Source organism: Podarcis muralis, chromosome 3, assembly GCF_964188315.1.
Source record: "Podarcis muralis chromosome 3, rPodMur119.hap1.1, whole genome shotgun sequence".
Lineage (NCBI taxonomy): Eukaryota > Metazoa > Chordata > Lepidosauria > Squamata > Lacertidae > Podarcis > Podarcis muralis.
This window is the reverse complement of record NC_135657.1, coordinates 29,840,235-29,854,392: the sequence shown is the minus strand read 5'-3', so window position 1 is coordinate 29,854,392 and position 14,158 is coordinate 29,840,235. Positions and strand designations below refer to the sequence as shown.

Sequence of the window (14,158 nt, the reverse complement as noted above, 5' to 3'; positions counted from 1 at the left end):
GCTCATGTAAGTCTTCTACAGTTTGCTGTAGTAGCAGCAACAATGACTCTGTTCCTTATCCAGGGAACACTAGAGCCTACGCAAATGCCTGGTATCTAGATGACAAGTGGAAAGCAATTCTGCTCTCAATGAAGGTCTGACTCAGTATAAGACAGGTTTCTATGAACAGGGTTGGGGAGGCTGATTCAGTGCAAATATAAACTGAGCAAGAAGAGTCTTTGGTGCACTGTGAATTTATGAGGAGCTATTTACTGTGACCTTTAGCAGGTCCCATAGGACATACTGGCAGACCAATTGGCAGCCAAGGGGGCAGTGGTGGTTATCCCTGCTGTAAAACAAGTTTTAAAAAGAAACAGGGAATCCCCAATTTGGGTTTCAAAAGTACCAAAGTCATTGTGTAGTAATGGCAAGGCCCCAGAGGAGCCCAATGAGACGACAGCAAAAAAAGTAGGCCTGACCCAGATTTTTTGATGCCTGAGGCACAAAGCAAATGTTACCCCCCACAGCGGTGATAACAACCATTTGCTGCACTAACTACCAACATCAGCTGCCGCGCTCTGCCTAATGGTGAGGCTGGCCCTGCAGTTCATGAAATGTACGTGACATTCGTAAACTTGACAAGGTACTAAGGTTGGTGTCTTTAAGATGACCTGGCCTATATTGTCAAGGCAATTGGCCTGGGTTTTTGGTTTGGCTTGATGGTTAAACCGAAGCCAGAACCAGAGTAAAACCCCAGGACAGGCCCTAGACTTCAAAAGTTCTAACCGTACCACTGCTAAATGGCTTGTGTCCCTGTACCTGAAGCTACAGAGACATGGTTTTATGGTTCTCAGTCTTAGCAGTGGTACGGTTAGAACTTTTGAAGTCTAGGGCCTGCCCTGGGTTTGGCCACAAGCTGCCAGTCTAAAGGCTCCTCTCCAGAGAAGCTACAGGAAGCCTGAGTACATTGAGGATCCAAGATTGGAATCAACATACAAACCTGGGACTATCTCTTCCTAGCTCTTTCCATCATCTTGGTGGTAGCCTAGTCCGCAACATGCTCCACATCACGTGGAGCAAAATGCAGAGAGAGTTTTCATGGGTAGATCATCCTGGGCAGGCTATATTTTGTCAATGTGCTGCCCTGTCTGCAGCTGTTGAGATATCAGGTTTCAGAATCACCTGCTCTGGCTGACTGTACAGCAACTTGCTTGTGAGACAGAAAGCCCAGTAATTACTCCTTACTCATCCACACCTTTCTTTGTTTTTTTGGGTATGCCTCCTATTTGAAAATTAATGGCTTTTATCTCACTGTTTGCAAGGTAGACTAGCAATTAGCACAACAGCTGGCTAATATTAGCAATGGCCCCTGTTGCTTTCCTAGTACTCCTTGTCCACCTCCGGCAAATTTAACATAGAATCTGCTGCTTCTGTTTCTCAAAAGGTATAGTATGTACTAGGCAGCCCTGATACAGAAAGAGCTGCACAAAACAAGGTCCCTATTGGCCATGGATAGCATCAGGGTTTCACATCTGCAACCCAACTGGAATGCAGATTCTGGAGCCAGCAATCTTCCTTGTTCAAATTCTCCTCCCTTGCTGCAATAGGAAGCCTGTTTGGGAAATCTATGTGCTACAAAACACCCGTGTGCTCAACACCTTTGCCCCCCCCCCCAAATGTGGCAACCCTAGAGAAGAACACCTATCACCCAGGAAAATATTCAGGAAAAGGTGATAGGGCGATCTTCTCAATCCAAACTTTTGCTGAAATATATTCTGCCTCTCTAGGATTCCAAAATCTATCATCACTGCTGACTGGGATTCTTCATATTTAGGTTTGATGCCCCTGTGTTCAAAGATGTTTCTGTTCTCTTTCTCAGTCCCCACTGCCCCAAGCAGACATGCCTTCACATCCACAGTTTTACAGAGTATACTCTGCCTATTGACCATGAAGCTGGAGGTCATAAACTCAGAGAAACGCCTAATCTGACCCAACCAGGAGCCTCTGAGTCTTCTAAGCAACTGGGGCACACATGAACAAAGGCATCTCATCCTGCTTCTCCCTGTAAGATGATAGTCACATGGGAAGTAGGTGTCCTTAAATGAAACTGCATGTTCATAGCCTGCCTTTCTGTTATTTGGGACTCTCAAGGTGGTTCACAGCTCTGGGGCTGACTATCATCTGGTTCTCATGATTCTTAGAAAGCATTATACAGAGCAGATCTTAGCTCTCCACGTTGCCTGAGACCTTTGTATACCCCTTATTTACAGGGCCAGCTTAAAGCTTTGGTGGGTTTTTTGTGTCGTCTCATTGAGATAGTTCAAATAATTATTGGACTTAGCTGAGGTGGCAAAATTAATGTGTTTAATTAGAGAAGAAATCATTATTGACATTGAGCCACCCAGATGGGCAGGATATTAATAATAATAATAATAATAATAATAATAATAATAATAATAATAGAATTGGAAACTTCCTAGGGGCTTTTTGCAAGAAAGAGAAAATGAATCTGGATTTGAAGACTGAAAAAATATTAGCTTATATAAAATAGAAAAGTTGGATTTTAATGAGTGAATATTATATTTAGCTGATGGACAGAGAACCAGAAGTCTCTTTATCTTTTTTTAGTTCTCTCTCTCTCTCTCTCTCTCTCTCTCTCTCTCTCTCTCCCTCTCTTTCCCTTTTCCTTTTTTCTCTTTTTTTCTTCTGTACCTTTTTAGATTTTAAAAGCATTTCTTTTATTCTGGTGTATTATAAAAATATACCTTTTATTGGGTATGTACTTTTGTATATCTTTGGATAAGTATCAGTAAAAATAGATATTTAAAAAGAGATTGTTCAAATAAACAAAACTTACATAATAACAAACAAGACACATAAGGAATAATTTAGCTTCTGTAAAGCCGAGGTAGATTGATAGATCTTTTGATAAATTGGAAGGGAAGGGAAGGGAAGGGAAGGGAAGGGAACATGTCACCAAAAAAAGAGAAAACATATTTGTATAACATCTGCGTATGCTGACTTAGTTTAATTAGTCTGTCACTAGACATAGAAAATAGAAATGCAAATACAATACATCTCATCATAGTGCAAGCATGCGCCATGTGCTGCCTCAAGATGTTGTTGGACTACAACTCCCATCATCCCTGACTTGGGCAGAGTGTGTGTGTGTGTGTGTGTGTGTGTGTGTGTGTGTGTGTGTACACACACACACACACACACACACACACCGGTACTTATGCTGTTTATTGTCCTTTTCGGTCCTAATGAAAAGCAAGCCAAACCAGCATTAAGGAATTATTGCAATCATATAATATGTCTACTCAGAAGTAAGCCCTACCAAGTTCAATGGAGCTTACTCCTGGGTAAGTGTGCATCCGTTTGCAATCTAAAACAGTTCTGCTTGTGGTTCCAATGAGTTGTTGTCCGTTCCTTCTGAAAACCTCCGCAAACGACAATATTTTGGAGCCAATGTGTTCATTGCTTGTTTAATAAATATCATGTGCCCCTGTTATAAGCATCAAAACTGCAGTCCATTAATCTTCAGCAAAATTTTACTTCCTGATCAGAACGTTAACCCGAGAGGGGAGGTGGGGGGGTGGCTATTGAGGGGTTTCTTTTTTCCACATTCGGGGGGAATGGCATAGCCCTGTGGGAGACAGCAAATTGAAATTAAGGCTGTTTCAGTTGGCCTACAGGATATGCCTGCAAATGTAGACATATTGAAATGGTGAAAAAGTCTGTTTGTGCCCATTCATATAAAGTGAATGGGTTGTAATGTTCTCCAGCCCTTGGGGATGGTGGCTAGATTGAGGAAAGAAGCCAGGAAGAATGGGATGGATTTGACATAAGTATATTTAAGTGCACTGACGGCTTTCTCTCTCCTCCCTGCAGTTTAATGGTATATTCCGCTGGGGTCTACAAGGAAGAAACAGAGTGAATCCCTACAGCTTTCTTTTCTAACCATAACAAATCTTAAAACAGGTGTGAGCACAGAAAGATCCTCTTACTGTTTGTCCCCCCCACCTCCTCGTCCTCTCCTAGCCAGCAGAGCTGCTGTGTGTATTATTATCATTCCGCAGAATAACTGTGGGGCAACAGAGAAAGAGAAGGGAAAGCTGGGAAGGATGAAGGTTGCAGGTTGCAGGGAGGGAAACACTAACAGCCTATGAAAATTACTAATTAAGGATGCTGGTCATGCTGTACGGTGATTGCCAAGGAAGCTGCCAAAGGGATGAGATCATAAACGAAAGGATTCAGCAACTCATAGAAAGGCGTCCTGGACAAGGAATGAATCTTGGGTGCTGAGATGGGTGAATGGGTCTGTTTTGGTTTCCCTCTGTTTCTCTTTTTTCCAGTCCTAAATTCCGCTCAGCTTTTATTTTAGTCTTCATGAAAATTCATTATACACCTTTAGGCGCCAGGCAAAAACTTTCCTTTTTAACCAGGCCTTTGACTGATTTGATTGACATCCTATGCCCTTTTAAAATGTGGAGTTTTTTTGAGGAGTTATTGGGTTGCTTTTTTATTTTGATTATGTATTTTGTGGTTTTATATTTTGATTTTATTCTGTGAACTGCCCTGAGACCTGCGGGTATAGGGAGGCATATACATTTAATAATAATAATAATAATAATAATAATAATAATAATAATAATAACAACAACCATCTTCATACATTTTTCCCTACTATGCAGATTTTTGCGTTGCAATGTCCCCCTAATATGATCTGTTTCATATGTGGTTTTGCTTGTTCTTTTTTAACTTGTGAAAATATTTGTATACTGCTACTTCTTAAAAAAAAAAAATCAAAGTGTTTTACAGCAGTCTACAGGAAAATCCATATTAAAAAGTTTAAAAGTTGATACAGAAGGCGCTTGCTGAATCTCTGTTGGCAGAGTCATCCACAGGACTGGGCTGATGACACAAAAGGCTCAGTTCCTTGTTGTTGGCAAATGAGCCTCGCCAAAGTGAGGAATGACCGATGACACTCCAGCAGATTATCTCAGTGATCGAGCTGAAATGTAAGGCTTCAGGTGGTCTCTGAGGTACCCAGGATCTAAATTGTTCAGGGCTTTGTAAATTAATACAAGGACCTTGAACCCCACACAGTAGTGGATTGGCAGCCACTGCAGATGCTTTAACAATGGTATCCAATGTTATTGGCCAGGTGCCCCCATCAACAGAGATACATGCTACTAGCAACCACCTAAGAACTTTTTAATGAGGGTGAAAGAGGAGAGCGCAAAATTTGGTCTGAAGCTCAACATCAAAAAAACAAAGATCATGGCCACTGGTCCTATCACCTCCTGGCAAATAGAAGAGGAAGAAATGGAGGCAGTGAGAGATTTTACTTTCTTGGGCTCCATGATCACTGCAGATGGTGACAGCAGCCACCAAATTAAAAGACACCTGCTTCTTGGGAGAAAAGCAATGACAAACCTAGACAGCATCTTAAAAAGCAGAGACATCACCTTGCCAACAAAGGTCCGTATAGTAAAAGCTATGGTTTTCCCAGTAGTGATGTATGGAAGTGAGAGCTGGATCATAAAGAAGGCTGATCGCCAAAGAATTGATGCATTTGAATCATGGTGCTGGAGGAGACTCTTGAGAGTCCCATGGACTGCAAAAAGATCAAACCTATCCATTCTGAAGGAAAGCAGCCCTGAGTGCTCACTGGAAGAACAGATCCTGAAGCTTAGGCTCCAATACTTTGGCCACCTCATGAGAAGAGAAGACTCCCTGGAAAAGACCCTGATGTTGGGAAACATGGAAGGCACAAGAAGAAGGAGACGACAGAGGACGAGATGGTTGGATAGTGGGGGAAGACGGGGGAGGGAGGGGGAGAGATTGGGGAGATAATGATATTTTGTTCTATTGCATAGTGTTTGGGCAGGGTTTTTATGTCAACACCGCGTGGGTAAGTCCTTTATTTCTATATATGTTTATTTTTCTTGGCATTGCGAGAGATTGGAGGGTTCAGAGCTTGGTTTGTTGTGAATCTTCATGTAGCCAAAACAGTACTATACATGCACGAAGGGAAGATAGCAGGAAGCTGTGGGGAGGATAACCCAAGATTTGTAGAAGTACAGTGATACCTTGGTTCTCAAACTTAATCTGTTCCGGAAGTCCATTCCAAAACCAAAATGAAGTCGTGCTTTCCCATAGAAAGTAACACAAAATGGATGAATCCGTTCCAGACTTTTAAAAACAACCTCTAAAACAGCAAGTTAACAGGAATTTTACTATCTAAAGAGACCATTGACCCATAAAATGAAAGCAATAATCAATGTACTGCAGTCACACAATCAATCTGTCAGTAGCTGAACTGGGTTCCACATAATCACAAAAACAAAACAAAAAGAACTGCAAAAACAAAAATGCAAAATAAATAGCAAAAACAGACAGACCTCAGTGTAACACTCAAAATGAAAGTGTGGCACTCAAAATGGAAGCATAACACTCAAAATGGAGCACGTTCAGCTTCCAAAAAAAGTTCACAAACCAGAACACTTACTTCCGGGTTTGCAGTGTTCGGGTTCCACGTTGTTTGAGTACCAAGGTGTTTGAGAACCAAGGCACCACTGTATTAAAAAACACAACAACTTAAGGCAGGGAACTCCCATTACATATCTAATGAGGGCTGAGCATGCTCAACAGAGGTGGGGGTTAAAACTAGTGGGTAAGGAGCAACAGAGTGGCATTTGCCACTGCAATACTGGAGACCTAAATATAAGTGTTCCTCACTGCAACTCCTTACCGCGTCCCTAAACAGGAGTGCTCCCACTGCAACGCTCCCTCCTGAAAAGATCATACAATCAAAGAATCTTGTCATCTAGTCCAACCCCCTGCAATGAAGGAATCTCAGCTAAAGATGACTGGATGGAAGCATTTCTCAAGTACAGTTTTCCTGGCTCAGGAAAGAAGAGCTTGATATCCATTCTCGAACTGTTGATGTGTTATGATTCCAGGGTTTTTTTGCATAGGAACATTGCATGCCTTCTTTGAGTCAACATCTAGTCTTGGTAGGAAAGGAAGAGTGAATTGCCCTAAAATATGTAACCAAGCTCTGTTGGATTTGCGGGGAAGGGGTGGGTAGGAGGGAGAGGCTATTATAATTAGGCACATGATATTAATCAAGCAGATTAATTAACTAGACTAGAAGCAATTAACTGAAGGACCTTAGGAAACAAACAATAAATGTCATATTATTGTTTCAAGTGATTATGTGGGAGAGGCTTAATGCAAAGGTCTAGGTCTGGATCTTCATTCAGGGATTTGAGATCAAGTTGCCAATTTTACAGCTCGTCCCACATCTCATTTCTCCTACATGCCTTTGATTCCCATTGATTTTTTTCCCCCGAATGCATTTTCCTCCAGCAAGATGATATATTGTATGTATGTTTTGAAACTAAAATATAATGGTCTCATCAGGAGTTTTTCATTTCACCAACAAAAGAAAGAGAGAGGGGATGAGAATCAAATTCAAGGATTTAAAGGAAGTCTAATCTTCTGTGTATAATTACATCTGTCTCTCAGGCAAGGGCAGGGCTTGAACTATTTCATTGTTTTATTACTTTCTTGGACCCGGCTAATGAAAAATTGCTTGCTTACAAGGTTATAGATCCCGTTTTATTTCCCATTGTTTCTATTTTTATTGTTATTTTTGGTTGTGTCAGCAAGAAAAGTGCGCCGGAATTTCCAGAGGTGCCAGATACATTAGGTTTTAAAAGGACCATTTTAAGCTCATGCAAGATTTTGTGGTGAACTGAAGACTTTAATGGAAGACAAACTTCACAGAAATTAATGCAGACCACCCTGATTTCCTGCCTATGATCACCGGGAGCTGGGCTTGAGAGTTCCAGGAGAACAGTTCTTAATGAAACTACGCTGATCATTTATCAGTTGCCACACTGCCTTACGCAAGCAACGTCTCGTTAATTAGCTACTCTTTTGGCTATTATTTTACCCACATGAAAAGCAGGCTGTCTGCGCAGATTTCACTGCTGTTGATACAAATGGTAACATTAACTTTGCAGCAAATGCTGTGAGAGGTTTTCTTCGGCTCTCTGGGTTCCAGTTTTCGGGCTTCTTTCAACAACTCTCTCTATTACAAGCCATAATTCCTCCTTGTGGATTCCCCCCTTCTCCAAACCTGGCACACGGACAATGGATAATTCAAGAATATCTATATTGTCCCTGCACCCTATAATGGTATTACAATGACAATTTTATTGCGCTCATAAAATTTTTGCAACTTCCCTGCAGCACACTGTGATTTCACCAACAGTTGTAAAAGCTCTTAAATGATATTTCTACCAAATTGAGATGAATTGGTTTCAGTATGGATGCATTCCTCATTGTGTAAGAGGGGAAACATTTTCCCTCTCCCTTTGCCAAGTACAAAGAAAAAAACACATCCATTCAACTATTTGTCAACTCCCATTAGAAACATTTAATAGTAATAAAATTTACAGACTTTGTTTCCAAAAGATGCTGCCAGAAAAGTTCATGACTGCTAAATCAGGGCTTAAACACGGTTTTCTCTTTTATTTTGTGGAACATCGTAATTTATTCTGATACGGATTCAAGTTTTCCTCGGCTTGTGCAACCAAAACTTCACCACACACACAACTGAGGTATCAGCAGAGTTAGGGGTAACTCTTAGGCTAGTTTAAAGAGACAAGAAAAATGTTTTTTACAAAATCCTGAAGTGTGAGGAACCAACAAAAATTGCCCACTAACAACTCAACAGCATGGAAAGTTGACAGACTTACAACACAATCCTAGACATATGTCAACTCTGAAGTAAGTCCCATAGAGTTAAATGAGGCTTTCTTCCAGGAATTTTTCTAGGATTGTAGCTTTAGGGGGGAGGGAGAAAATGTAAATTGGCTATGAATAGTAATAGAATAGTGTGACGTGGAAATAATAAAAACCAGATGGGAGAGGAGAATCTAGTGGCGGGAAGAAGAAAAAGACACATCAAGATAAAAAGTATCAACAGAATCATCTCATTGTCTGGATTTCCAAGTTCATACTGAAAAGCTGTTTCAAAATGTCTCCAGAAATGGAAGTGAGAGCTATCAGAGACATCAATGGGGGAGGGAATAAAATATTGTATTATGCCTGCAATTAGGCGCAATTGGGTTTACCCCACCGCTCAAAAAATTCCAATATGGAGAAAATGACCTGAACAGAAACACTCCACAGTTGGTAAAGCGTGAGACTCTTAATCCCAGGGTTCTGAGTTTGAGCCCCACATTGGGTGAAATATTCCTGCTTTGCAGAGGTTGGACTAATACTAATAATAGAGAAGTTTTTAATGTTTGATGTTTTATCGTGTTTCTAATATTCTGTTGGGAGCTGCCCAGAGTGGGAGCAGCCAGATGGGCGGGGTATAAATACATAATTTATTTATTTATTTATTTATTTATTTAAATAAAATAAATAATAAATTAAAAATATTTATTTATTTATTTATTTATTTATTTATTATCCTCCTCCTCATCATCATCAGATAACCCTTGTGGTCCCTTCCATCTCTACAGTTGTGTGATTCTGTGATTTTCTTGCAGGGCACCACTTGCACGACACAGAAGCAGCAGGGAGATCTTATTCTGAATCAGCAAGCGGGGAAACTTTCCTCTAAGCCTGGCTTACCAACTAAAAATGAAAATTCATTACCAGCACAGTAGTAACAATCTATAAAATGCTCCACATAAATTTCATAACAAAGGTATACAGTGTGTATTATGAGTTTTGAGAACATATGGAGTTTATTCTGCTAACCAGCTAGAAGCAGTAAATTAGATTGTGTTTCTCTGACCTCAAATAAGTCAAGATTGGCTTTTATTTTTAACATATAATGTAGGGGGGGTGATACGTAGACATTTCTGGTAGTTATAAAAATCTGCTAAATGAATGGTATCTTTAGCAGAAAGGCACTGAATTCATTAGTAGCATCATGTTGCTAGCATGGTAATGCTAATTACTGCTATGAAATTGCAAGCAACTTGATTAACTCTTTACATTGCATATCTGGTCATAAAACACAGGGATTAAGAGCCTGGGGAGTGAAGTGGGTTGATACAGCTGACGTTGGCAGGAGGCCACACAGTTGTGATAAGAAGGGAAAAAAGCATCAGAGAATTTGCCATCAAGGGAAGGGTAAATCCTATTTTTGACATTCAAAGCATGCAATGAAACATACTGAGGGGAAATAGAAGGTTAAGATAGAAGATGAATGTCTTTATTTTTTATTACAGTTGGACAGCAATCTTTCAAAAGAATATTGAACGAACTGAGACCTCATTGAAGGAGGGTATATATAATAAAGATTACTTTTTTTCTTCACATCTGCTGATCATCCAATTTTCTGGAATTTTTTTCCAGGTTCCAAATTGTTTTATTTTCTTGGTTTTCTCAATTTTGTTGGAAAACCTTACAGGAAAACTCAAGGTCTGTCTAAGCATCCTCCAAAAAAGTACAGAAAGGCCAAGCCCAGGGATCTTATTTGCCAACCCTTTCGAGCAGTCCTGTCAATGTAGTCTTGTGGAGGCAGCTCACGGGAAACTTTTTTATTTATTATTTATTACATTTTGATACCACCATTTTCTTCCAAGGTGGTGTACATTGTTCTCCCCCTCCTCCTCTTTTCATCCTCACAACCCTGTGAGGTAGGTTAGGCTAAGAGATGACAATTAGCACAAGATCACCCAGTGAGCTTCCTGGCTGAGGGGGGATTCGAACCGTGGTCTCCCAGGCCCTAGTTCAACACTCGAACCATTACGTCACACTGCACAGCAAATATTAAGTTCACTGCCAGCTAGGGATGGGGGAGGCATTAGAGCCAGTTCTTTTATTTAAAGGTGAACCTACCTAGTTTACCATTTCCAAAGCACTGCGAGAACTGCAACACAGCCATCTTTCAAAATTCTCACTTCTTTGAATTTTGGTAAAGCAGTTCTCCAACCCATGCATATATTAGGGGAAAGTGCATAGCAATGGGTGTATTGGTGAGAACATCTTACAAAAATGCCTTACGCTAGTAATGACCGCTCCCCACATTAAACAGGGGGCACCCTTTGCGTGGACGCAAGCAGCCCCTGGACCATGTGCGGCTCCATTAGCACAGGCTTGGCTTTGCCTCCCCCCAGGTGGGATACCTAGAGGTCTCTACCTACCTCAGTCAGTTATCCAATCCAGCCTGGGGAAGCATTGCCAAGGAGACCTGCCCACACAATAGAGGGAGGATCTTACCTGGGAATCTTCAGTTGGCTCCAGAGCTTCTCCCACCCTACCCACCCGCAGTTAAGACTTATTTTGCAGGTTAACCTTTTCTTCACAGGTATGCGGGCGCTGCTACATCAAGGTCACTGTTGAAGGGCCAGAAAGGAATTCCCCTGCATTGGCAGGTTTTGCCTTTCCCGTAGCAAAACGTCACAACTTTGGCAGTATCAGGCCTTGGGCCGAATCCTTTAGTCTATCTTCCTGGGGGGGCGTGGGGGGCGTGCAGCGGTGACCCACGCCCCCTTCCTCTTTGCGGCGGCGATACCAGGGTTCCCCGTTAAAGGGGTTTTTGAGGGGAGGCTTTGACCGTATGCTGAGAGGTCATCATTGCTCTCGCCTGCAACGGTGGCGTAACAGGGGCGGCTATCTCTGCTTGAACATATGTTCTCTAGAGCCAGCCCATCCCCCCCACACACTGGATAACCCTGATGTTCCCCAGATCCCCAGCAGGGGACTGGGAGGGATAAACGCCCAATGCCTGAGCCAAGGTCTACCCACATCTGAAATAAAGTTGTGGCCAATTTAATCCCATAGCACGTTGTCTTGAGTCATTATTCCACATGGGGGGGGGGCCGCCCAGGGTTTGGGGGACTCCGCCTGTCCACGCAAAAATCTCTGCTAACTGGATGAATGGGCATTAAAATGGCAAATGTGGTTCAACGCATGTGCCACATGTTTTAATGGGACAAAAAATTCTAACGCCGTATATACATTGAAAGTGACTGACGAAAGGATGAGATTATGGTGGATAGCTCAATGAAAATGTTGACCCAGTTTGCAGCAGCTGTTTTGTTTTGTTTTTTAAAGGTGAATTTCATGTTAGGAATAATTATTAAAGGGACTGAAAATAAAAGCCTCCAGTACCAATCTAAGGTGTGGACATATTTGTAATACTTTGTACTTCTGGCTGCCATATCTCAAAATTTATATTGCAGAGCTGGAAATGGTCCTGAAAAGAGCAACTAAAGTAATGAAGGGGGGGTGCAACCTCCACAGTAAATGTAACTGAAGAAAAGACATCCCCATCTGTCTCCACAGTAAGTGTTTCCAGGCACAGCCAGGAAATCCCAGTCAATCCCAGATAAAATTGTCCCTACCAGAACATCCACTCTTTGCATCCATTTTGTCTGGATCCATCCTCAGCCCATTTAAATTTGCCCAGTTGATGACAGCTGCCAGTCACTGGTTTAGCTCTGAGAAAGCTTGCCATACAAAATGAAATGCAGAACAGGATATTTTATCTGTTTGCTTGCTTATTAAATTTGTATCCCATCCTTCCTCCCCAAGGAGCCCAGGGTGGCAAACACACAAGTGATAAAACAATTTAAACACCTTAAAGCAATTCCAATACAGTATTGGAATTGCTTGTTGGAGGTCTTCAGCGGGTGCCCAAAAGAGATCATGCTTGTGTAATATTTGATGGGAGGGAGTTCCAAAAGGTGGGTGCCACCATCCCAAAGGCCTGAATTGCGTAGAATGGGCCTTTTCCTAAGGATATTATTATTATTATTATTATTATTATTATTATTATTATTATTATCATCATCATCATCATCATCATCAATTGTTATTTATACCCCGCCCATCTGGCTGGGTTTCCCCAGCCACTCTGGGCGGCTTCCAACAAAATATTAAAATACAATAGACTATCAAACATTAAAAGCATCCCTAAGATGGTATTTGCATAGCTTCCAACATTTTCTCACCCAATTCCGGTGTGCACCCTGCTGCTTTGCTGCTTTTGTGCTCTCTCAAATGTCTACTCTGAGTTATGTAACTGAGCTTTTTTTTCCCCCTTTTTCTTTTTTGCATTGCAATTGGTGCTATGGATCACTTGAAATTTATGCAGTGGCCAAGGAGAGGGGAGAGGAAATTATATTTGGAGAAGTCTGTTTGAATGGAAGCTACCCGCCATCCCCTCGAAAAGGCAAAGTTTCAGATTCTGAATGAATGTGCTTTAACTAATGGATCCCGACGTATCGCTAACTCACATTAACTCTTAAGCATGACAGTTTCCTCATTTTACACCAGTGTCCAATTAATTCTGAACAATAAAATACCATCCTTTGCTGTGCTGATGTCCCTGTATGATACTTACCTCCATGTGTTGCGGAGAGGCTTGGTGGGGTGACAGAAGGCAAGCTGTGAACACAAGTAGACTTTTTAGACAGAATTCTTTTACATGATATATAGAAGGGTAGATCGTCCATCACAGTTATAAGCCATAAAGCTGACAAGAAAAAAAGGATAAAATATGACTCGTCGGGTTTGGGGGGAGGGAGGCCAGAGAGAGAACTATAAAATGAAAAGTTCATGATGAATTAGTTTGTATTTTCCGTTTTCATTTCTGACACATGGAAGGAAATGCTCAGTGTTTTCTTTAGGAAGTGCAAATTTCTCCACTTCATCCATTTTAAATCCTCACCCTTAGGCCTTTTGTACTGAAGCATAAAAGCTGGGATACCTTAAATGGGCATAATGATTCCCTGCAGAGTTTGGCCTCATCAACCTACTAACAGTTCAGCAAAGCTCAGAAGGAAACCCATTTTATAGCAATTTGGCACCATCCATTTACAGAAAAAAAAGTTCATATGGAGCATCAATTCATTCTCATGGTTTCTTTACCATATTTGATGAAATATAAGATGCAACTGGAACAAGCACCTAAGGAAAAAGAGCCATAAACTTTGAAACGGGGCTGTAAAAACACAGAGTGTGTTAACATGAAGCAAGTTACAGACTTGAAAGAATTTGCAACGGCTTGCTCATTGCTGCAAGCTGCAGATGTTTGTTGGCATATCTGGTTTTTTAATACGTTGCTCCCCTCTCCACGAAGGTGCAATGTGAAGATCTGGATGATAATCATGACACAGAGACAAAACGGGGA

General features: G+C 41.3%; 1 long non-coding RNA gene across 2 annotated transcripts in view; it reads left to right on the top strand.

Annotated features, from left to right (window-relative positions):
• Window positions 1-13,345, top strand: part of LOC144327224 (uncharacterized) — a 36,625-nt gene extending 23,280 nt beyond the window's left edge. Inside the window, exons 3-7 of one of the 2 annotated variants that reach the window (XR_013392156.1) lie at window positions 3,874-3,963; window positions 9,558-9,718; window positions 10,248-10,303; window positions 12,207-12,308; window positions 13,121-13,345. This is a non-coding gene — a long non-coding RNA (uncharacterized LOC144327224). The remainder of the gene's footprint in view (window positions 1-3,873; window positions 3,964-9,557; window positions 9,719-10,247; window positions 10,304-12,206; window positions 12,309-13,120) is intronic. The other variant, XR_013392157.1, reaches the window with a different exon arrangement.
• Window positions 13,346-14,158: the final 813 nt, after the last annotated feature.